Source organism: Lagenorhynchus albirostris, chromosome 4, assembly GCF_949774975.1.
Source record: "Lagenorhynchus albirostris chromosome 4, mLagAlb1.1, whole genome shotgun sequence".
Taxonomy (NCBI): domain Eukaryota; kingdom Metazoa; phylum Chordata; class Mammalia; order Artiodactyla; family Delphinidae; genus Lagenorhynchus; species Lagenorhynchus albirostris.
In genome coordinates, this window is record NC_083098.1 from 132,593,390 (window position 1) to 132,619,810 (window position 26,421).

A 26,421-nucleotide genomic window follows, 5' to 3' on the forward strand; every position below is an offset into this window, starting at 1 on the left:
ATGCTATAACATGAATGGACCTCAGAAAGATGATGTTGGGTTAAAGAATCCAGTCATAAAGGGCTACATATTTTATGGTTTCATTATTAAAAATGAACACAATAGGCAAGTATAGAGACAGAAAGTAGATTAGTGTTGGCTAGGACTGAGAGTGTTGGGGAAGGAAAAGAGTGGCTGTTAATGGCTACAAGGCTTGTTTTGGGTTAATGACAACATTCTAAAATTGATTGTATTAATGGTTGTGCAACTTTGAGAATATCCTGAAGACTATTGAATTTTATACTTTAAATGTGTGAATTGTATGGTATGAGTCTAATCTCAGTAAAGATGTTATATTTTTAAAAGGGATAAGCATACCTCTCCAGAGCTTTACACTCTATTTAGAAAAGAAAATGTTTATAGGATCAATCAAAATTTGATAAGAGCTATGAAACAGTAATGAACAAACTAACACTGTTTTACTAACTCAATTGTGGAGGTGTTTCATTTGGGAAAACCAGATAAGAATTCATATGCAAGGTGGAATTTGGGCTTCAGAATGATATCCATAGATACTGAATGTACACTGTGAGAAAATAGTGAAAAATGGAAAAGATATAGCATCTTCTGGAATGCAGTAGAATGTACAGCAGAGGATTAGCTTTGAAAAATGCAACTTCTAACATGAAAAGGAAATCAAATCATGGCAGGCCTTGGATGTCATGCTAGCAAATTTGTTCAATACTTCAGCTTGAGAAAGTTTTTCAAAGGTTTAAATAAGGTAGTAAAAAATGACTATATCAGTTGATTGCAGTTTCTTGGTAATAAAAATTTCTCAGTTTTCAATAACAGTTGTTAAGGGACTTCTGTCTTTAGAGGTACACAATTTCTAAAGGTTGACTTGGTTGTCAGGCTTATTTTTATTCTCAACACATACTGCTTTTCTTTTTTCTTTTTCTTTTTTTTTTTTTGCGGTACGCGGGCCTCGCACTGTTGTGGCCTCTCCCGTTGCGGAGCACAGGCTCCAACCACGCAGGCTCAGCAGCCATGGCTCACGGGCCCAGCCGCTCCGCGGCACGTGGGATCTTCCCGGACCGGGGCACGAACCCATGTTCCCTGCATCGACAGGCAGACTCTCAACCACTGCGCCACCAGGGGAGCCCCAACACATACTGCTTTGAAACAGTTGAGTTGGTCATCTTTCATGGTCAATGAGAAGTTTTAGAGGGTAGTCTAAATGACACATAAAAAGACTGACTGATAATATATCACTAACATATTTATTTGCATTCTCCATCGGTCTCAAGGGATTTTAATTACCTAGATTGAATGAAATAAATTAAATATTATTGGAAGTTTGGAGATTTTGATTAGTTCCTAGATTTTTACTTAATATCAGTTTCATGCGTTCAGAAAACTAAAAAGTCTACACATTCAAATCAAGAAGCTTATATTTTTTCGTTTTTGGAAACTGAGGAAATGTCACCCTAATGTAATATTATCCTGCCATATCAGCAAGAAAACTCAACTCTAGTAAAATGTGTAATATGAATTTCTCTGATTCGATGTCACACGCTCTCCAAAGTTGTCTTATAATTTCAATATTTAGCTTCAAAATAGAAATATTACATTTTAATAGTGGTGGTGTTATTATTTATTATAATTACATTATTTCATTGTTTAGATATTTTTATGGCTGCGTGGGTGTTTTAAATAAAAATAACCATATTATTTTAGACAATTATTTGAGACAATCATTTTAGAGATATGATCTATCACACCCGGCCTTTTGTGGATGAAACTGAGTCCAAGAAAAACTGTGAGGGGCTAATGGGTTTATCACAATTTAGTGCCAAAGCTGGGATACAATTCAAACATCTTAATTTCAGGATCAGGGAATTTCCTTATATACCATCCAATAGATTAGCTAACAATTGTTTGGATAATCATGTAGGAAACCTAATAAAATTATGTGACATGGTAATAAATGATTTCTACTTCTGGCTTGTCAAGGATTTGGACTATAACAAGACTATAACAAGCCCCAAAGCCATTTATTATATTCTGCTATATGACATTCGGTCATGGGGGCCTGCCCGAATTCAGATCTTCGTGGATAGCAAGGGGTCAGTTAAGTCCGTTCAGCCAAGCACTAAGTCCTCATGTTTGGCTTCAGTACTGCTGGCATTTTCCTGCCTCAGCGTGATCACAGTCTTACTGAGTGCTCTCACAGAGTGTGAGAGAAATGAATTGCATTAGGTTTTAACAATAAAGATGCAGTTACCTTCTGCCGTTTCCAGATTTCCTGTGTGACAAACGTCAGAATTAAACTGTTGCAACATTCAGCACATTTTTATCCAGATAAATATTGAAAACATATTTAATGCAATATCGAAGGGATTAGAGTATTCAGAAAAGGGAAAGTCTGACTAATGCAGCAGCTGCACAGCATTCCAGTGCACTCAAGCTATTGCCAGCATTTATTAGCCAGTCAAGTCTTTGACAATAAACAATCTGCGGTCCGGCTCATGTTCTCCAGCGGATAGTTGTTGGAAGTTTGTTTTCATGACGGCATTAACAGTTCTTGTTTCTGCAGGTTGCCTATTATTACTGCTTAATTAACATTGGAAGTCTTTTAATCGAGCTTTAAATGTACTTTTAATTGCATTCCAACAGATGATATTTTTATGCTAATGATCCACTTGCAAAGGGTAAATAAATTAATATGTATCAAAAATACAATTTGCAACAGAAAATAGTGTATCTGTTAACTGCAAAAATTGAGCTGGTTGTTTCTTAATACCTTATTTCATAAACTTTATATCTAAAATAAAATGAAACAAAAGAAGCACACCATTTTTTCAGCCTTCTTCCATATGTAACGCACTGTTTACATCTCTCTATAACTATATTATCTCATGGGGTTAGAATCAGGCCTCCTTTTAAGCAGGTTCATGTGGAAAGGCCAAAATGGTTGCAGAAAGGGTTGCATTTCCGATGGGATGGGTTTTGTTCTGTTTCCAGGTCATACTAGTTGTTTGATCTTTTGAATCTCACTTTTGGGTAGAATGGATCATTAATGTAGTCAAAAATCATTTTTGGTAGTTAAAATTGGAAAGTATCCAAACGATATGACAAAGAAATAATTAAAACAAGATGAAGTTTTTTCCCCTTGGAGAGTATCTCTAACAAATATTTTGAAGAAAAAGTGGAAATCTAAACTCAGGAAATTAAATGTAAATATCTCTAGGACTTCAACTGTAAAACTACAAATGTAAAGATAAAATTTAATGCAAAAGATAGACTCAGTAATATGTTACTCTTACATAGCATTTTACTAGCAATTAATACTCTGTATATACATGCATACGAAGGCTTATGTACTTTGCTATTAAAATTTAAACTTTGGCTTCTCTTATTTTTTTCCTTTAATATATTCCATCTAGAGAGTATTTTGAAATTATTTCAACAACAAAAATGGGACCAATGTGATTTCTGCCCCCATAAATACAAATAGCATAAAAATGCAATTCCATGTATATAAGCATCCATGTTTATGTAACATAGCAATGTAATCTTTAAACATTTAATCTATCCTATTTTGTTTTCTTTTTGGTCTCTAGGAGTTTACAATGTATAGATATTGTCAATTAAATAACCAAATTAAGTTTGAATAATCTAAACATAACCTCTAAAACTTAAATTCCTTTTTAAGGGCCTCTGCATCACCCTTGTGGAAAGTTTATACAATTTTTAGGCATTAAAACATTTAAAACATTTGAGTTGTATGTAATGAAGAATTAGGGTGAAACATTATTCAGTTCCTATGAAAATACATGTATTCAATTAATAGAATTATTTTAATTAAATCAGTATCCTAGTATAGTTTGAAGGGCTATAGATAAAATTTAAAGCACAAGTTAAATAACTCTAAAACTTATGCCCAAACTAGCTGTTATTGCATATCTCATATCAATCAACCATTTATATTTATCTATAAAATGAATCTTTCAACCTGGTAGCCATCTTCTCCTGTTTTAGAAAGACAATGGTCCAGTCTGTATGTAGGTTGACATTCCATAACATAAGGCTTCAAAAAAGTATCTTCTTTATAGGAATGGGAGAATGGGGAAGGAGATATTCTGTTTAGTTGTATTAGAGAGTTGTAAGTGGTTGTTCATATAAATATAATTTCTTTAAAAGTACTTACCAATATATAATAGCATGTACTTAATCTGGTGATGTAGAAGCATATGAAATCAATAACCCCATCTCAGGCTTATGGTTTATGATTGTCTCCTACTGATTCAGTAGAATATGTTATAATTTTGTTTTCTACAAAGCTTTCTTCTTGGTCAGTGTATGACTTTATATAGTTTACCATACCTGCTCTATCCTTGAGGAACTTGTATTTTAGATAAATGAAAAAAGTATAAACAAAAAAGTATCACCAATTTTATACGTGCTTTAATAAGAAATAATAAGGCACAAAAGTCTTTTTAAAGAAGACTCTTGTAAAAAGTCTTCACAGAAGGGGATCAAACTTCTTTATAAATGAGGGAGTATTTGGGGCTGAATCTTAGAATACAACTATTAAAGGTTCAAAAAAGCAGTTTTCCTACAAGTATTTCATTGCTAAACAATATAAAGTATTAGAAGTTTTGAGACCCAACTGAAAAAAAATATCTGTAGAGTTATACACAAACCAGTAAGATTGTTAAACAAACAAGAAATATTATATTTTCATGTTTCATGAAAATGTGAGAAAATGTAAGAAAACTTGGGGTGGAAAATATAAGAAAAATATTTTTATTTTATTATTGTATTAGGCAAATATACTTTCTATTATACAAGAAAAAGTATAAAACATTATTACTTACCTGAATGATACAATGGAACATATGTACAGAAAGTTCATTAAACTTTTCACTTCATTTTGATATTTTCACTGCTGGAACTGGTTGCTTTAATTAAAATATGAAATATCCATGTGTAATATTGCTGTAGTCTAAGTAGTTATGTCCCTGCAAATTCTTATGCTGGAATCTTAACCCCCAAATATGATGGTATTAGGAGGTGAGGTCTTTGGGAGGTGCTTATGTCTTCATGAGGGTGGTGCCCTCATGAATGGGATGGTGTTCTTATAAAAGTGGCTACACAGAGATCCCTTGGCCCTTTCACCATGTGAGGACACAGTGAGCAGTTGCCATCTATGAACAAGGAAGTGGGCCCTCACCAGAACACAACTATATTCATGCCTTGATCTTGGACTCCTCAGCTCCAGAACTGTGAGAAATAAATGTTTCTTATTTTTATAAGTCACCCAGTCTATTGGAGTAAATAATCAGCCTGAAGGGACTAAGATAAATGTATATGTATTTTTAACAATTTATTGAGTCACTTATATTTATTCTATTCTATAAGCAATAACTCTACTCCAAGCCTTTGCTGTGTATTCCATAAATATTTGTTATTGATCAAAATGAGGCTAGACCAAGAATATGTGATATGTTACTGCTATCCATTTTCATCCTGCATAGTCAGTGTTCTTCTTGTTTTAATTATTTCTTTGGCATATCGTTTGGATACCTTCCAATTTTAACTACAAAAAATGATTTTTGACTACATGAATGATCCATTCTACCCAAAAGTGAGATTCAAAAGATTGAACAACTAGTGTTACCTGGAAACAGATCACTCAGAGCAAAACCCATCCGATCAGGAAAGAAACCCTTTCTGCAACCACTTTGGCCTTTCCATGTGAACCTGCTCAAAAGGAGGCCTGATTCTAACCCCATGAGATAATATAGTTATAGAGAGATGTAAACAGTGCATTACATATTGAAGAAGGCTGAAAAAAATGTACACTTCTTTTGTTTCATTTTATTTTAGGATACAAAGTTTTTGAAATAAGGTATTAAGAAGCAACCAGCTCAAGTTTTGCAATAAACAGATACCCTATTTTCTGTTGGAATTCCTATTGTAACTGACATGGTGGTGGGGATAGGAGCTTCTGAAAGAAGCAATCGAGCCAGATTACTAAAGTAATTTAATAAGTACTGATCAACAGGGGAGACCCACAGTTCATAAGACCCACTTACATAGACGAAGTTTCACATCAGATTCAAATGCCCAATTTTAAAAGATAAGCAGACAACCATAATCAGGAAATATCTGGGGAGGCCTCCGATATAAAATAAATAGATCAAAACAGATAAACAAGCAAAAAAGGAACCTGTAAGAAACATGAAATTCAGAAAGAAAAAGTTAGTATCATTAATATTCTCAGAGATAAAAGAAAGAGATGTATCCATGCAAGAAGACCAGGATGTAACAAAAAAGAACCTTTGGAAATGTAAAATATATAGTAGAAATGGAAACTCAGTATATTGACTGGAAACTTAAATTAAGGAAGCCTCCCATAAAGTAGATCAAAAAGACACATTTATGGGTAACAGGAGAAAAAAAGATAAAAAATCAGAGGCTCAGGTCTGGAGTTCCAACATCTCAATAAAAAGAGTCCATGCAAAAGAGAGAAGAGAAACAAAAGAAAAAGGATGAGAAAATAAACTAATTCAAGAAATTATTCTTGGAATGAAAGGATTAGTTTCTTGATTAAATAGATCCACCAAATGCCTAGAACAATAGATGAAAATGGATCTACCTCTGCATATCATCCTACAATTTCTGAATGTTGAACATTGTTATCAATGAGAACAGCATGATTTTCAGAGAGGAAAAATAATAGTTTTTATATGAGAAATCAAACCATATTTGAAGCTAGAAGACAATGGAGGTATGGCTTAAAATATTGAGGATAATTTTTCCAACCTAGTATTCTGTCCCTAAAGGAACTATCAATTAAATGTGATTGCAGATGTTTTGCTATAAAAAGTGTTGAAAAACTATTTACTTTCAATAACTCATTGTCAAAAGCTACTAGTGAATAGTCTTAAGGGAAAATGAAATAATTAACAAGTAATTAAATTATAGGGGTTGAATAATTTTTTTAAAAAAAGGAAAAGAGAATCTGAAGGTGATAAAGAACAAGATCTAGAGAGCAAACACTCCAGACTAGAGCAAGTCAGAAATCGCTGATGAATTTTGTAGGACATCTGATGCATTAGAATATATTTTTTAAAATATTTTATTTGTAGAGGTAAACTTGGGATCAGTGATTAATACATAGAACTGGTGATTAATACACTGAAAACTAAGCAAGTAGAGATAATTAGCAACCCCGGGGGAAAAAATAAATTGTTCAAGAAAAGAAAAGAAAAGAACATTAATATTCTGTACAACTTAGATATGAATCATGTCTACATAGTCATAATAATATAAACGCAGACTATTGATCTAACTAGAACTATAGCTATGTTTAGGAATAGACAGAAGGAAAGTGTGTTTGTTGCATTTTGTGGGGAAAATAGCTCAACTCCCAAGACATAGAGATAAATAACAAATGTGACAACTAACATAGTTAAAAGTTATTGCTTCTGGGAAGCAGTAAATGATGAGAGAGTTTTTGGAGAAGGGGTTAGAAGACCACCATTTTTCATAAAGAAAGGCTTGACTCTTTAAACAACATATAAGTTTGAGAAAATTAAATATAATTTTGACCCAAAAATGATCATTTAAAAAAGAGATTATATGAAATGGGAGAATAAAATTCAATTCTGTTCAAGAGAGGAAACACTATTCTTGAGTAAGTAAGATATGTGGAAAAGAACCATACTAACAGCAAAGTAATTGGGAAGCACTGACTTGTATTTAATTCTATATGACCTGTACAAGTACATGTCTTCAGTGTTGTTTGTTCCTTAATTCCACTGAGACTGCTTGCAAGTTACTTATTATTCTCTCTCAATGCTCAACAGATGGAGGATTTATCATATATTCTATTCTTTTCTTTGATCTGATAGAATACAGTTTACATTTAAATCTAATCCAATATTATAAAGAAAATGCCTAATGTTAAAAAATCACAAAATGCTAAAAGAACATTTACAGTACAATAAAATGCATGATTATAAACACTGTTACAAAAAATACCATACATAAAACCACTTTAACTTTTAACCAGATTATCATCTGGAAGGCAATGTACACATTTTGAGATCTAGAGCCATTGCTCCAGGGTTTTAAATTAAAATGGAATTTTGCCAGAAGGAAACACACACACACACACACACACACACACACACACACACACACACACACAATAGAATAAGACTATTCACTAGTAGCTTGTTCCTCCCCAAGAGGAGGAACACAAAACCCCAAGAGGAGGAACACAAAGAATAAATAGAATAAACCTAAAAATGATCAAGACAAATTTAATGTGTTCTAGGAGAGTTGTAATTTGAAATCAAGTATCAGTGAATTATTTTAAAACCATACTACTAAATGATCAACACATTAATGTATTCATTTTGAACCTTTCCTGCAGAAAGGATCAGATAAGAAATGTATTACAGTGGTCCAGAGAATGACATCACAAGTAAGTATATTCATTTTGCAGATTGTTGGCCAAACAACAGCATATTAGGCAGCATAGGCAAGTAAGGGAAAAGGTGCATGCTTTTTAAACTTCTCCAAAATACTCTTGTTAAACCCAACTCATGATTTCAGGTTATGTACAGCCCAGGGTTAAAAGGAACAATGATCAAGTTGGACTCAGACTAAATTTGTGTTAAACTAGTAGAAGTAAATGTCAGGAGCGCTAATGGTCAACGTGACTGATTATAAAGAAAGTTCTTTTCCAAAATGCACTGTTAATTTTGTTTCTTAGGAAAAATTGTATTAATAAAATAGAAATAGTTTACTAAAGGTGCTTAGTTTATAAAAATATAAAAATATAAAAATAATCATTAAACCCACACTGCTAAACAGCTCACACTATAAAGTAGAAAAATGATTCATGTTTATACTTTAAAACTTTTGTGCGTGAGTGTGGTTGTATGTGTGTGTGAGTGTTTAAGGTGTAGGGGGTAGCATTTTGTTCTTGGAAGTTTTTCATAATTTTTCTTCATTCAAATACAAATGTATCATGAAATGGAATTAATATTAAGTTCAAATATAAAAAATACAGTGTTATATACTACATGCAGCTGACAATAACCAAATAAAGAAATCTACTTTAGGAGAGATTATGAAATACTTGGGAGCTTCTAGAAGCCTAGACACTCCAATCCATAACCAAGCATGGAGGTCTGACTGAGTTAAGACACCTACCCAAGACACCTAGATCAGAAAGACAAGCCTGAACCTGAGTACACACATTTCTCATTTTTGAGATCATGAATGTTTTTATATCCTAATACAAACTTTTACCAAAAATATTCTTCCTTTAGGTCTATGGTTAACATTCTCTTGATTCTGTCCTCTGAAAGATTTGGAAGGATATGAACAGTCTGAAGTGATGTTCAAAGAGCCTAAGCTCTAAATTTCATAGTGTCAGAGTAGTAAAATATGTCCACTGTTGAATAAAACTTGGGGAACATGAAGATATGCGGTTTGTTGAATTTTCCTGATTTGATGTTTTGTTACTGTTCTTTGAGATTGCTTTACCTGTGGCACTTCTATGCCTTATTTCCGTCTGTGTGCCTCTGTGTGTGTGTTATTTAATTCAGATTAATTAAAATTATAGCATTGAGTTTAATCACAAAACTCAATCCTTCCCTTGTAAACTTCGGAACTATTTCAACAAACCTTTAGACTCAAAGATTGACCAATTCAGTCAAATAGTTGATTCAGTCAAAAGGCTAAGCAAATTTATTTGATTAAAGTAGGTAATTCTAGGGCTTCCCTGGTGGCGCAGTGGTTAGGAGTCCGCCTGCCGATGCAGGGGACATGGGTTCGTGCCCTTGTCTGGGAGGATCCCACATGCCGCGGAGCGGCTAGGCCCGTGAGCCATGGCCGCTGAGCCTGCGCATCCGGAGCCTGTGCTCCGCAACGGGAGAGGCCACAACAGTGAGAGGTCCGCGTACCGCAAAAAAAAAAAAAAAAAAAAAAAAAAAGTAGGTAATTCTGTGTGTGAATAATCGGATTGCTGACTCCTTATTGAGTATATTTTAAAATAGAAGACCAGGGCTTCCCTGGTGGCGCAGTGGTTGAGTCCGCCTGCCGATGCAGGGTACACGGGTTCGTGCCCCGGTCCGGGAAAATCCCACATGCCGCGGAGCAGCTGGGCCTGTGAGCCATGGCCGCTGAGCCTGCGCATCCGGAGCCTGTGCTCCGCAATGGGAGAGGCCACACCAGTAAGAGGCCCGCGTACCGCCAAAAAAAAAAGAAAAAAAATGAATAGAAGACCAAAGCGTGAGGAAAAAAATTCCATAAATCTAGCAATGCTTTTAACAGATTTTTGAAAGTATAAACTTTGGAGCCAAATAGATCTGTGTTCATTATCCATTTGGGAAATACATTGACTCTATGCTCCCTTATCTGTGAAATGGGATTGATATTACTTATAGAGGTTTTTTCAAAGTGTGGCTTTCCACAAACCCATCTTCATCAGAATCATTAGAGACTTGGATAAAACATGTATTCCTGGGCCTGCTTCAGATCCTGGAGGTGAGCATAGAATCCTCATCATTAACCAGTACCCCAGGTGATCTTTATGCTCCCTAAAATTGAAGAGTCATGACTAAACCTCAGGATTAGTGTTTAGATTAATATTAACAACCAAAACATTGAAGGCCTTAGCAAACTGAACTAATTCTGAACCTGTTTTTAATGGGGAAACCGTGCATTCTAAATATAACTTTGGCAAGGTTTTTGTTGGAAGAGGGGAGGAGGATTCTAGTTAGAACTGCTCCCGGGCCCCAGAGGGCAGCAGCCTGGTGTGACAGCACTAGAAAGCACCCAGGCTTTTATGTGCTGGCATGTTACTGCATTGAGCTCTAGAGCCCTTATATAGCCCAGCCCTGAGTGCGTGTGATATGAACTGACACGAACATAATCTTGTGGGTTGTGCGGTTCCAGTGAGTGGACTTGCTGCAGAGAAGATACGGGACAGCACTGTAACTGTCTCTTCTTTTTCAAGATCATTCCTCTCCCTTGGACACTTTACCACTAGGTGAGCACTGCCTTTAAAAGACTCAAAAATATCTAGTAAATGCAGTAGAAAATTTAAATAGATTAACCCATAAAAAGGAAAGCAAAACAAACAACACAGTTAAAAACAGGATCTGATCACTCTAACAACAACAAAAATGTATAAATTCTACTTCTTTCTCTGCAACTGTCAATTGCAAGACAAAGCAACTGATGATAAACCTCATTCCATTAATACATGCCTAATTAATTGAAACCATATAACAATTATATGGGATATCAAGACTTATTTAAAGAAATATCCAAAATAACACTATAAACAAAGTATTCTATACCAATGTTTTTTTCTTTCCTTATTTATTTATTTACTTATTTATTTTTTAAGCAAGGTATGAGAATTAGATTCAAAAGTAGTGGTTTGTCTTGTTCTGGATTAAGCAAATTGGCTGGGTAGAAATGCATTTTTCTGAAGTATCTAATTATGAATGAGAATATTGTGCTACCAAGTTTAAAATTGTGGTCTGAATGACTCTGGATTTTGTAAATAATTTAGTTTTTTATTGTTCTTTAGATGTAAAATATGAATGTGTTCTAAGGCCGTAAAAAATCAATTAAAAGGAGAAAAGTACATAAGGTGTAAGAATGATTAAAGGAAATATTTAATGGGAGGGAAAATGTGAAAGGTTTATATTTTATTTTTCCCTAGATAATACATACCTAGGGATTTATAAATGAGAATTGAATTACATGTTAGAGGTTAGGAAGCACACACAGCTCTCCCTTGCCTGGTTCACCGTGTTACAGTAAGTAGAACACGTTCATGGAAAACCTGGCCTACATTTGGAGAAAAAAAAAAAGCTTCCTGTATGTTTTGCAGCAGAAATAATGAGAGGCCTACGTAGTTTGAGCTTGGTTGGTTGTTCAGCTTCAGTTTAAGGATTTGTTAAGTCCAATCTCTGAATTTCACATAGCTTAGGGGGGCTGGGTATGTGTGTGATTTGTCCATATGTGCCCCATTTACATAAACAATCTTCTTATTCACTATACAGAAGAGTCAGAGATCTGTGATTCCCCTTAGGCAAATCAGTTACATTTAATGGTTCAAGGACAAGGATAGACAGGTAATCTTTACACCAGGACTAAAGCCTCGGAAGGAAGAATGAGTATGGCATTTCTTATAGGACTACTGAATTAAATTTGGAAGAAAAATGGAAAAATGTGGTAAATAAGCCCTGTTTTCATTTTTAAATAGTTAAATAGAATTAGATTTTAAAATGTAATCCAAAATAATATTAAAAATTAAATCTAGAAAAATTTGAAGGAGCTCTTGTAGTTGTAAAATAAGCTTTATCAGATAGGAGAAAAAATTAAAGTTAATAAGAGAAAATAACCTACAGTATATAATTTATTTTTTCATCATGGCTAAGTTGGAAAAAAAGAAATCCTGACAACAGAGCTTACACACTAAGAGCTAAACACATTTTAGAGTATCAGTATTCTAAATCCTAAACTCTCTATGGAATATTTATTTTCTAGGACTTTATAGCTACTTAGTTTATGTATGGCAGGAACTGAAGGCTGATATTTATATTAGTTCAGTCTCTGAAACATTTTTGATAGGCTTATTTATGATTTAGAACTGGTAAGAATTTAGGTTGCCTACAGCTCAGGTTTCATGTTAGGTCTGGCAATTTTTCCTTCATGTCACAAAAATTTTTCATCTTGAACACAACAGCCTCACAAAATCATTGAAGGGGAAAATGTTCACACATACACACACAGCCATTAAAAAAAAAAAAAAACCTAGGAATCTGTTATGCTGTTTCCTTGTGCTTTCTCTAAGAGTATTTTTTTTTTTTTTGCTCCGGACGCGCAGGCCCAGCGGCCATGGCTCACAGGCCCAGCCGCTCCGCGGCATGTGAGATCTTCCTGGACCAGGGCACGAACCCGTGTCCCCTGCATCGGCAGATGGACTCTCAACCACTGCGCCACCAGGGAAGCCCTCTAAGAGTATTTTTGGTGGTCTTTTGGATCCACAGTCCTAAAGACTGTATGAGGCTGTGGTCTGAAAACCCTACACATCAATTCTCAGACAGCCTTGTGAAGGACACTGCAGGAAAACTGGTGGCAGTTTTGTTTTGTTACTTTTTATTTTGCTTAAGCCGTCTTCTTAATGACATATACAAAACAGAAAAATCCTTAATTTGTCCTACTTCATGATGAACATTAAACTCTTCTTAAACTTTGTCTAAAACACAAAAGAGCTGACATAGTGTTACTGTCACTAGATAGGGTCAAATTGCTGTAGGTGTCAACATATCTTAATAGATTCTTAGGCAGTGGAGAAACTTTAGAAAACCTCTCACATGTCTCTTTTAGAGTTCAATAAACTGAGGCAAAGAGAAGTGAAATACCTGTATTCACACCACATGCTAGTGACAAAGCTAGTACCTAATGTAGCCTAATGTCATTTTCCTTTCTCTTTTCAGTTATGACAAATACATTAGAAAGTAATTATTATAATTAAGATGTATATAGGTAAGTTAAACAAAAATGTTTCATTTTCAATTCACTGTACTTGGAAAATATTTCTGGCAGATTTGAGCCCCAGGTTAGTCTCATAAATGGAATACATTTGAGTGATTTTATTTTATTTAACTAAGACTGGAAGACATCCCTCACACATAGCAAAAATAGCTAAAATTGAACATTTTCCAAATATCTTCTAAGGCAAGCACCATGGGAAACAGTGGGAATTTGAAAAGACGAAGACCTACTAGAGAATGGACTTGAGGACATGGGGAGGGAGAAGGGTAAGCTGGGACAAAGTGAGAGAGTGACATGTACGTATATATACTACCAAACGTAAAATAGATAGCTAGTGGGAAGCAGCCATATAGCACAGGGAGATCAGATCAGCTCGGTGCTTTGTGACCACCTAGAGGGGTGGGATAGGGAGGGTGGGAGGGAGGGAGACGCAAGAGGGAAGAGATATGTGGATATATGTATATGTATAGCTGATTCACTTTGTTATAAAGCAGAAACTAACACACCACTGTAAAGCAATTATACTCCAATAAAGATGTGAAAGAAAAAAGAAAATGAAAAAGACAGTCTTTTGGTCTAAAGCATAGTGTAATATCCTGTGGTAGTATATTATCTCTATAATGCACTGGTTATTAAAGGAGGAACATTCCCAAGGAAGAAGATCAATAAATATTTGATAATTAGTTTGTATTATTAGCTAAATAAAATAGTTTTCCATTTACTACTTTGCATATTTTGTACAGTGAAATCAACTTTTATAATCATAAAATTTAGGGGAGTTCATTACTAGCACAACAGATTAAAATGACTGTATCTCTGCTGAATTATTTAAACATTGTTAACAGGCAAATCATTTTGGATCCTCTTACCAGTAATAAAATATAACTTTCACAAGGTAAACTTATGACTCTCAGGCAAATATAAAGTGAACACCTGTCAAAAATTTTACTTAACTCATTAATTAACGAGTGAACCAGTAAAATGTTGAATGTTTGAAAATCAAAGTATAAGCAATTTAATAAAGGAGTGTCAGGGCAAGATTGTTGGGTTAAGTACAAAACTGGTTAGTGTCCATGCAGGTCGATAAACCATAACCTTTGAGGTTAATTTTTCCACAGGACAGAAACTATTTGCATAACCATCAGAAAAAGAATATGCAAATTTACTTCTATCCCTAAAGAGTTGTAAAATAGCTCAGTCAATAGAAAATCAATCAAACATGTAAATCTAGCACATCACTGAAAGAACACCCGGTAATCTCTCTTTGCCTATTTTGAAGTTTTGGCAATCTTGTCTCATACCAGCGTGCTTTATATAATGAGGCACTATGCTTCTGTACAAGAACCCCAAATAATTTATCTTTTCTACCTTCCATATCACTCACTTGAAGAATCTATTTGACCTCAGTTAGTCCTGTTTTTTTTTTTTTTTTTTTTTTAAGTAAGCCCATTAGCCAACTGCCCAATTCTGTAACAGAGAAAAGAAAAAAGAAAATTTCTGAGTAGCAGACTGCTATATTTATTCAGGGAACAAAACTTTCTATACTTTCTATTATATAGAATATGTTCAATTTAAACTTTATTTAAATTTCTGTTTGAGGTCCAGTAAACATAAGGTAGCTCCATACTTCAGTGAGTATGTGGGAATTTAAATTTAGCAGTTGAAGTTTAAGCACATTGAAGAGGAGGAAGATAGGGGATTTCCGAGGCAGTTAATCTAGAGTGTTCCTAGACAACTTAATCTGCCTGTTAAGCCCCTCAAAAGCAGTGCTTTTGAAAATTTCTTTGCTTTGAGGCTTTGCCTCAGGAGATCTAATAATTTTCTTGTTTTTGTAAGATGGCAATACAGAGGCATATATTTGCTGTTATTACATCAGTTTCCATTGTCTCTGATCCATAGCTGCGTAAGTGATAGTAAGGAAAAAGAAAGTCTGCTCACCCAGTTGAGAGAAAGGGAAAACATAACTTCTAAGCTCAGTATAGATGAGAAGGAAATCCTGAATATGTGAAATAACAGAACTTCATGCTCCATGATAGAAATTAAAATCCATCATTAAGATATTACTTAAGATTACATAATATTATACAATATGATAGCAAACTATACAGTCTACTTTATAACATATGATTTGAAAAGAATACATGATTTTTTTTTAATAAAAAGCACAAGCCAGGCTTCCCTGGTGGCGCAGTGGTTGAGAGTCCTCCTGCCGACACAGGGGACACGGGTTCGAGCCCCGGTCCGGGAAGATCCCACATGCCGCGGCGCGGCTGGGCCCGTGAGCCATGGCCGCTGAGCCTGCGCCTCCGGAGCCTGTGCTACGCAACGGGAGAGGCCACAGAAGTGAGAGGCCTGCGTACCGCAAAAAAAAAAAAAAAAAGCACAAGCCATCCAGTAAGACCTTAGCTATGCACAAGTTTCTCTTTGATTGTGTTATCTTGTTATCCACAGTAATGCTGAAGTGCAGTCCTAATGAGAAATGTTGACTGATGCCTTATGCAATGAGGATAACCTCTTCACGCTAAATTGTACTGCATTATTTCTTTTGTGTAGTCTTTGACTTATTATATTTTTAAAAAGTTAACTAAATTTAAAATTCTAATAAGGATGATTTTTAGCAAAGAACAAAAATGCCCAGTTGTTGCACCTAGACTTAAATTAACATCAACCTCATAAACTATGGAATAAATTTCATAAACAATATTTACTTACCTTCAAGTTTTATTTATGTTTCTCATTATCTAATAGTGGGTTAAGCTATTTAGTTCTTACAGAAATGTAACCCCCATATATTGCATTGTTCCTATGAGGAACTAGGTTTTGAATAATGGTTCTAAACAAAGTTCATATTATTACCAAGTATGTATTTCAAGAGTTTTTTAAATGACTATTATGCTGAGATATTGAGTTTCTAAACAAAATCTTGAACTACAAAATTGAAAAAAATCATGAAAAAATGGATAAGCTAAAAGGATTTGAAAATATTTTGAGACTTGATTTTCTTTAATTGCATTTTCACAAATAATTATTATAATAATTATTAACACCAGTGTTTCTCAGTCAGCTGAAGCATCATTTCTTCACATAGGAAAATCCAAAGTAGATTTTCATCCTTCCCATAAACTATTTTGGCAAACTTAATTACAGTGTTTATCAATGAAATCATTTCAAATTCCTTACCGTAATCAGGATTACTCTTATCTCATAATCTAAACTAGTACATAAATTCAAGAATACAAGGACTGTATTTTGCTCAGTGCTGTATGTCCAAGACAGAGAATCTAGTCCCAGTAGGTCCTTTTTGTTGACTGAATGAATTAATGAATGTTTTAAATTTGACAATATTACACTTAATATGTATCACAATATTATTTAAAAGGCTACATAATGAACCACCGAACATAGTATAATTCAATCCTGTAATCTTGACTATTTAGGTGTTTTCTACTCATCATTATAAATGATTGTGCATCTTTGTGCTCATTCCTAATTGTTTTGAGGATAGATTTTTGGAATTAAGGTTCCTTTTGATATACACTAACTGACCTTCCCAATGTCTGTACAAATATAATGAACTGTTTCAGTGTAACTTTTTCCTTTATAAAAGTTACCTGGAAAAAAATTGACAACATAAAATCTGCAACATTTTAGAATTATTTTTAAAACATATAGAATGTATTTTTGTATTATTGTGTTTATTTTTCGAAGAATATTTTAAAAACTGGCTTATAATGATGGTTAGAAAGCTACTTGTGTTTTATACAAATTGTGGCAAATGTAATTAAGGTCAACTATCACCCCACGAAAGTTTCTACTGTATGTAATACATCTCATCAGTTTTCATACAGTTGATCTAGAGTTTAAAAAAAAAGTCAATATAACATAAAAATCTCTCATTTTGATACCTGGCCCCTTAAACTTGGTATTTTTATATAATTTTGCTCATAACTTTATCTTACCATCTGTCTGGGCAAAGCTAACAACTTCCCTTATTTTGGCAATGCTGAATGAATGCATTTCTACAGGAATCCTTGACATATTTATTTTATGCTCTTTCATGAGGGTTACAAAATATGTGCTGCATGATCTAGAAAAAAAGTGCTAGCAACTAAAAACTTAACTATTAAAAGGTATGATTTTTTCCTTTAAAATCCCTTGAAAATCTCTTATTTGATTTTCTTAGTACTCTCCCTAATACCATAGAAAGTAAGATAATTCAGCTGTGAAAACAAGCAAAATTTTTTCTAATATAGAACAGCTGAGTGCTTCACTGTCTTTACAAAGAATTCACTCCTGTAGCCACAGATATTTTTTGTAATCAATTTTCTATTATGGGCACAGTGCGGTTAATTAAGGGTTCTCCTTTCTTATTGTAGAAAACTTAGGAGAATAAAAAGGCAGAGGGAGCCTGAATTTTTTTAGTTTGTGTTACATTGGCCTTGAAAAGAAAGAGAAGAGGATAATTTAGCCAAAACCAACAAACAGCCAGTTACCACAAATTTCAAACTCTTAGGTTTAGAGTGAAAGAGACCCATTAATTCGGGGATGTCAAGGCTCCTGGTGAAATTGAATACCAAAAAATACTCTTGAGTTGCTCTAGCTAGCTGCCTTTAGGAGATAGTGTTTTGGGGAAATGTCTATGCTCGTTATTTAAGCTCTTTGTAAAACAGTGGAAAAGGGTGGAGGGAATAGAATCATGTTGTCTAAAGTATACATCCGCTCGTTCAGAATCCCAACACAGTGCATAAACTCTGGCCGCTAAGAGAAAAATAGAAGTAACAGTTTCCTGAGAATTGTTCAGCCCACATGCTATTAAATATACCACCTAACATTGTTCTTTTACTCTCCTTTTTCACTCCTGCAGCTATCACATGTGATGGAAGGAATCCAAGTTAAACACTCTCACCAAAGTATGTTCCAAGACAGATGACTGGGCCTCAGGCTTGGCCAATACAATGTGCTTCTATTCTCTATTTATTTTTGTAGTTCAAAGACCTGGCAGTAACCGAGTTGATGCCTGCCATAAGGACCAGTGCACTCCTGATTAGTGCCCAGTGATTTTTGTATCTGTATGCCAGCTACTCAGATAGACTACATATAAAGAGTAGGGGGATTTTTTTGAAAGGAAAAGAAACCCCAGCTTCCACTTAACGCTTTGAAATTTCAGATGATATACTGCCAACTTACAGACCTTGCTTTAATCAGAGCAGCCACATGAAAAGGCTGTTTCTATTTACCCGAGGTCATTTAGGAAACCAGTGATATGTAGGCCGTGCAAAATTTCAACTTCTCTTAAAGTTGGCATGTTCTCCTCAACTAGAGTTGAGTCTTGATTTTGTTTTCTGAGTACAAATATTTACAACCCTGTCATACATGAGTTTTAGTCTTCCTTCTGTCTACCAAAATATAGCCTTTTTAAATAATGCTTAGGGTAAATTGGAAGTTGTCTTCTGATGGTGGGCCCATATAGATTTAAATAATGCCTAAACTACTCTACTGGTCTGTATGATCAGGCCACTTAAGGTGGCTGTTCTCTTGCTCTCTGTATATTCCCTGCTTGACCAATGCCTATTTCACCTACACCCTACTCACATGGCTGACCTTCCTGCATACCTGCCCCACCCCAGCTGGGACTATTCTAATCTTTAGATCAGAACATCTACACCTGATAGCTTATTAAAGTGGTGGTGAGGGGCCCATGCCTCTGCTGGTTTCCCTGGTAACCCATGAGCCAACCTGACATCAATTCCCTCATAACTGGCAACCTCCCCGGCCCTTGGGAGAGAAGCTTTCCTCCACGTCTGGTGCATATGGTGGGGAGTCGCGCCAGGACCTGGCTTCACACATGTAAGTTCCCCCATCCAGTAAACCATTGACGTGTCTGTTGCTGACTCCGGGCTCTTTCTTCGGTCTGGAGGACGTGCAAGTACAGGCCTTGTAGGCCTGTGGGGTGCAGCCCGACAGTTGGCAGAGCAGCCAGGAGGCCGAGGAAGCTGCCATGAGCGCCGAGATGTCAGGAAAAAGGGACGGGGGATGGAAAGTTGTAGGGGCCTGAAAGTTGCAAGGGGAACCCTAGGGTGGCTGTCCATAGCATGTGGGGTCCTGTGGTGGCTGTCCTTGATGAATTGGGGCTGCCAAGAGAGTACGGAGAACTCATGGACACCCCTAAGGCTGTTGCGGGGTTACTGGCCGCCATTACAGTGGGAAAAAAGAAGTTAGACAAAAGGTGGTGGCCACAGCTATGGGCTGGCCGTTGCTTTTTATATTAAGAAAGGCCACAGAGTCTGAGCTAAGGCCAAGGTGAAGGTTAACTTGAATGCCGATTTCTGTTCTTCTGAAAGTGAGGCTTGTGAGTGTGAATGAATGTTATGTATTATTGTCTATTACTATTATTTGTTTAAACTGGATTGCTATTTAGAAACTAAAGAAAATCCCTGAAAATGGCCAAGATGGGAATCTTTTGACATTCTAAAACTGGTTGTTGCATATGCTTTTAGAGGAAGTTAGCTTTCTAGAAGGAACTGGTATTTCTCTACTTGTGCCTTTGAGATGTAAATGAGCCACCTTAGAGTGAGGGGGAAAAAAAAGGCCTTTTAAAACTCTAGCAGGAAAACTGAGATCTCTATGTCTGTATAGATATGTGTACGTCTATGTGTACCTTGTAAATAGAATGCGTCTCTGCCTTCAAACGGTTTGGCCCAGATTGGTTTGTGAGTGAGCTCTGTTTAATTGACTTAAAAGAAATTAAGTGCTTTATATAAATTCTCAGAAATATAAAAGAAACTGCCTAGAATGAAATTCAGGTTGATTTGGGAAGCATTCAGTACTGAATCGTTATCTGGTATTGAAGCTACAGAAGCTTGTTGATTTGATTAATATAGAGATGTTTTTTAGAGTCATCAATATTAACTCTTATACTTCTGTTGTACCTAGGTTTACTAGAGGTCAAATAAGACCTTATTACACATCTGCTGCGAATTTGTTAACAAGGAAAATAATATGATGAAACTTTAAATAAATGTAAATAAGAGCTTTTAGGTAAACTCTGTAGGAATAATTATGTTTTGGGAATGTCTGTCTAAAATAGTGTCTCCAGATTTTGGTAACTTGAAACTAAGTTAAATGAAGAGAATTCGTTGACTATCTGGGTCATTTCAAACAAGATAAAATATTGGAGCATTAATTGCTAGGCGAGGCTAAGTTTACCTACCTTTGCTTTCTTAAGAGAGGAAGACTGAAGTATAAGTTTTCCAATCAGGGAATGCTGGTATGACAAACAATTCAAAATTACTTGCTTCTTGGTTTTTGCCAGAGATTAAGGTTTTTAAGTGTTAAGACTACAATCAGTCATAATTCCAGTTACTGTAACCAAGCTTCTTTATCGATTACATTGTGATCAGGTGTTTAATCGTGCCTTAAGTCTTTTGTCATTTATAGACAGTTATTGTTGTACTCTTATGCTTTTGCAAACTGCTTCATCTTCAAGAAGAGTCATAGGAAGCCCCTTTTGACAAGCACAGGTCTCTGAGAAATTTTAGATCATACTGCTGAACTGGGTGAGAAATTAAAGAATCCTATGGGAAAACCTGATGGCTTCATAAAAAGTTAACAGAAGGATTGGTTACTGAGTGAACTGGTGAATAAGGTTATAACGTTTACGGTTTTTGTCTGGAATATTACCGGTTTAGAACTATTTTTTCCAGATATAGGGAAGCCCTTCCCCTCAACTTAGTTATAATCCACAGCAATTTGGTAAACTCCCCCTGTGGGTAGAATTGAAACATTTTTCTTTTCTCTCTGCCTGGTCCCTCCAGAAAATGGAGACTCTTGGATCTGAGCAGCCTTATCAGGTGAATGGGAAAGACTCTCTCCTGACATGTGCAGGAATCTCGGTATTTTGGGGACCTCTAGAAGAGAGAAATCCATGGAGACGGAGTCTGATGGCAGGCCTTTGGCATGGCTTTTTTTAATGGTAAACTACTTATGACGTTAGGTAGTATCAATAAATGAACATGAGGATATAACTCCAGACCATTAATCCACCATAACTCACAGTTGTGAGTTGGAGTGCTGTTGCAAAAGCTTTCTAGTAAATCTGTGATAGCCTGATTGGTGGAACTTGGAATGAATTTTCTCTTAGAAATTGTACTATGATAACGATTGGATATCTTATTCACCAAGGCCTATTAAATCTATAATTTAAACTAAGTGGAAAAATAATACTTATGAAGCAAATTATTTCACTATGGTGCTTGGTTCATGGTTAGTACACAAGAAGTATATATTGAGTGACAAAATAAATTAATAAATACATGTACAGCAGTGCTTCTCTGGAAACTTGCCTAAAATTCTGATTCAGGTCATTGCTACCTTTTGACACTAGTGTCCTTTACACACCCTTTCTACTCCAGCCCCAATCCCAGCAGCTGGATCAATATTCTATCCCCTTCCAAGCATCAGTGGAAGGAAAGATAAGGTATAGGGATTTATAGATCCTCTGTTCCTGCAGAGACCTATAGATACTAATATGGGAGGAGCAATCTGATGGAGAGTTGTCTGTTATCATGGCCTCTTGGGAGAGAGGAGTGGGTTGGCTAGAGTTCTGGAGGGGGAGTGGGGCAGTGGCTCTACACAGTGACAGCATACAGAGTTTACTCTGGGGTGTTTATGGGAGGGCAGTTTCTCTAGCAGCAGCATTTCCAGTTCGTGGTCACCGAGATGCCAGTGGAACATGGATGCTTTTGTGGGGCAGTGGGAAAAAAAATGGTCATTTTACTGACCACAGTTGTGCATACTCTTTAAGTAGCCTAGAATCACCATCTTAAAAGGAGATGACATTTTCAAACTGGATCCAAGTGGATATACAAATAGAACAGGTCTTTGGGGATAGATCAAACTGCAGGTAGAACACAATATTTAAAACAAATAGCAACTGAACGTGGCATCAGAGAAGTCCTAACAAGGGATTTCCACAGCACCAACTGGAAGTCCAGGACTAGGTGATAATAGAACTATATAGATGGGCAAAGAGGGAAACAGGACTCTTACATGAGGAACTGCTGAATAGCAGGAAAAACTCAGGTCCTTGAGCTGTAAAAATGACGAAAATTTAACAGAGGAGTAGAGTGCCTTCCTCTTACTGGGGAAAATATAATGACTAGGTTTGAGGAATATGGCTTAAGTCTCTTAAGCAGAACAGGGACATTAAATTAGAGTCAGACAGGTTTTGTTCTAGAGAATTTGATAGAGTTCTTATGTTTACTTAATACATAAGTTCAAGGTGCATCCCAGAAACTGGGAGACTAAACTTATTCTTAGAAACAAATTGTTTTAACTTTGGGAAAACAGAGGGCTGTAGATATTCAAGCCAGTAAGCTCAGCAGCCTAGGCCTGTGTCAGTCAGTCTGTATAGCAGGTCTTACATTTTCATTTTCTTCCTGTTTCCTGCCACTTTAGTCTTTAATGTGTCCTTATGCTTCAACAAAGCTTTCTTAAATTTAATTCAGTCTATAGGTTGACTTTCTTAGACTCCATTCAAATGTAAATTGGAGGTTTTGAGTTCCCTATCTCTGCTTCTTCTATAGTTATCTCTTTAGCCCCTTATATGATTCTATCTTTGAGTTTTAGGCCTTCAAATTGCATTTCTTTCTATTTTTGCCCACACCTGATGGAGCACTTTGTGCCATTAGTCAAAATGTTTTCTGAATATTTGTTTCATATTTGTAGTCTCTAAAGAGTCATTAGTTTAATTTCAAGTGACACGCTGAATAAACCATGCAAATCACCAAGGTCCATTTAGAACTGACAGTAAATAACACTTATGAAAAAATCCAAAGTGACTGCCTACAGAATTCTTTAATAAAGTTTGGTGACCACACACATGGCATTGAATTCATCAGAGTAGAATTATCTGTAAGGGTACATAAATGACTTTTCACTGCGTGTTTCTACAATTAAGTAAATGTTTCATGATTGATAATCTGGAAGAAGAGGAAATCTATGCTCAAGAATAGACGTGAACTATGTCCCGGACAATTTGAAAACTCAAGTAACTGCATCTCAGGATTGATATTTGCTTTGAACAGGAGCTATAAAGAAAACTAAATGACCAACAGTTGTAGTCAGTTTATCCCCTAGGTTCCAGATGCTTCAACATGCCTCTCAGATCTTCGGGCATTGAACTGTGGATCAAAAGAATTTTTGAATATATGTCTCACATGTAATGATTTGTTGACAACTAATGATATTACGAGGAAGTAAATTTTTTAAAAAAAAGCAAATAGGTGGACCAAGGAATTAAAAATCTTCCTGATCACTTATGTTTGACAATTTTCTAGCAAATTAACATAAGCCACTCTATTTCAGTCAGTTTTCAAGAAAACAGAAGTATCGTATTCTGAATAAGGCACCAATAAATGGATTCAGTATAATCTCAGAGTAATCTAGCAGGCAAAGAAACATAGGTGGAGGCTTCATTCTATCAATACTTTCTGTAACTGATTCTATTATGTATCTGAGGACTAAAATACACAACGCCACGTACAAAGTATTACAGTACTACCAAATTTTAAACCAGCATCTGATCAAGCCTCTAAATCTAACTGCCAATTTATAGGAAATATAAGAAACAGAATACAAGTTAAACAATACCAAAGGGAAGCAATTAGCAAACTTTATACTCCAGGAAATTACACAGAACAAATGGCCTGGTCTCTTCAGCAGATAAACTTCAAGGAAAAAAAATAGAAATTTGGGAAAAAAGGGCCTGGAAATAAGAGAGTTTATTTAATCCAACTGTAGTGTATGAATTTTATTTGTACCTTGACTCTAACAGTCTGTAAAAGAAATTTTGAAACCATCAGGGAATTTGAACATTAATTGGATATTTCATAATACTAAGAATTATCCTTGGGACTTCCCTGGTCGCACAGTGGTTAAGAATCTGCCTGCCAATGCAGGGGACATGGGTTCAATCCCTGGTCCGGGAAGATCCCACATGCCACAGAGCAACTAAGTCCGTACACCAGAACTACTGAGCTTGCGCTCGAGAACCTGTGAGCCACGACTACTGAGCCTGCGTGCCACAACTACTGAAGCCCATGTGCCTAGAGCCCGTGCTCTGCAACAAGAGAAGCCACCGCAATAAAGAGTAGCCCCTACTCACTGCAACTAGAGTAAGCCCATGCACAGCAACGAAGACCCCATGCAGCCAAAAATAAATAAATAATTTTTTTAAAAAAAATCCTTTATAATTTGTTTTGATAATAGAAATATTATGCTTCAAGATGAATGCTTATTTACAGATATATACTGAAATATTAAAGATGAAATAATATGATTCCTTATATTTTTAAAAAATAAATTGGAAGTGGTAGGAATTGGCAAGAGCTCTAGACAAATCAAGATTGGTTATGAGTTGATAAGAACAGAAAGTACATTTTTTAACATAATAGTCTCTACATATTTATGAAATTAAAATTTTCCATAATGAGAAACTTAAAAAATGATAGTCTCGAACATTACCTTACTAAACATTTATTGTTCAGTATATAAATATGATCATTTTCCAAATTGAGATATATATAGCTACCCTGCTAAATTCACCTATTAAATCTAATAATTTATATACATTCATTTTGGATTTTTTCTAAATAAAACATGTCATCATCTCTCATTTCTTAACTGTTCTCTAACATAGTGAGGCTAATGATTAAAATGAATGTAAGTTCTTGTTTAGGACTTTAACGACCAGGGAAAGTTAAATATAGTAGAGTTCCTATAACTAAAATCAAGGCCATATATGCCCCCAGATTTGTCCTACTTAGGACAGTTTAATACAACAGATTGGGTTATGCTTATTTGTGAATGTGTTGAAGAACTTTCCTTTTAATATAATTGTCCCTTAAAATATTTTATGGGAATAAAATAATAAGCTCTATTTACCTATCCCTGGGAGAGGCCTTGTCAGTCACACCTGTATAATTTTTGGTTTGGACTATAAGTAAATAATTATGAAATGTTTTTCATATATGTATACATATATGAAACAAAATAAATAAAAAATGACATAATGCTCAACATCACTAATCATCAGGGAAATGTAAATCAAAACTACAGTGAGAAATCACCTCACACCTGTTAGAACTGTTGTCAAAAAGACAACAAATAATACATGTTGATGAGAATATGGAGAAAAGGGAATTGTAGTCACTCCTGGTGGGAATGTAAATTGGTGAAATCACTATGGAAAATAATATGACAGTTTCTCAAAAAATTAAAAGTAGAACTACAATATGATCCAGCAATTTCACTCCTGGGTATATATCTGAAAAAAACAAAAACACTAATTCAAAAAGGTATATGCACCCTTATATTCATTGCAGCATTATTTACAATAGCCAAGATATGGAAGCAACCTAAGTATCCATCAGTAGATGAATGGATAAAAAATATGTAACACAATGGAATTACCCATAAGAAAAGAATAAAATTTTGCCTTTTGCAGCAATATGGGTGGACCTAGAGGGTATTATCCTTAGTGAAGTAAATCAGACAGAGAAAGACGAATTCTGCATGTTTTCACTTATATGTGGAATCTAAAAAATAAAAGGAATGTATCTAGCAAAACAGAAACAGATTCATAGTTACAGAGAACAAACTAGTGGTTGCCAGTGGGGAGAGGAGTGGGGAAAGGGGCAAGATAGAGGAACGGGGATTAAGAGGTACAAACTACTATGCATAAAATAAATAAGCTACAAGGATATATTGTACAGCACAGGGACTATAACTGATATTTTATAATAACTTTAAATGGAGTATAACCTATAAAAAGATTGAATC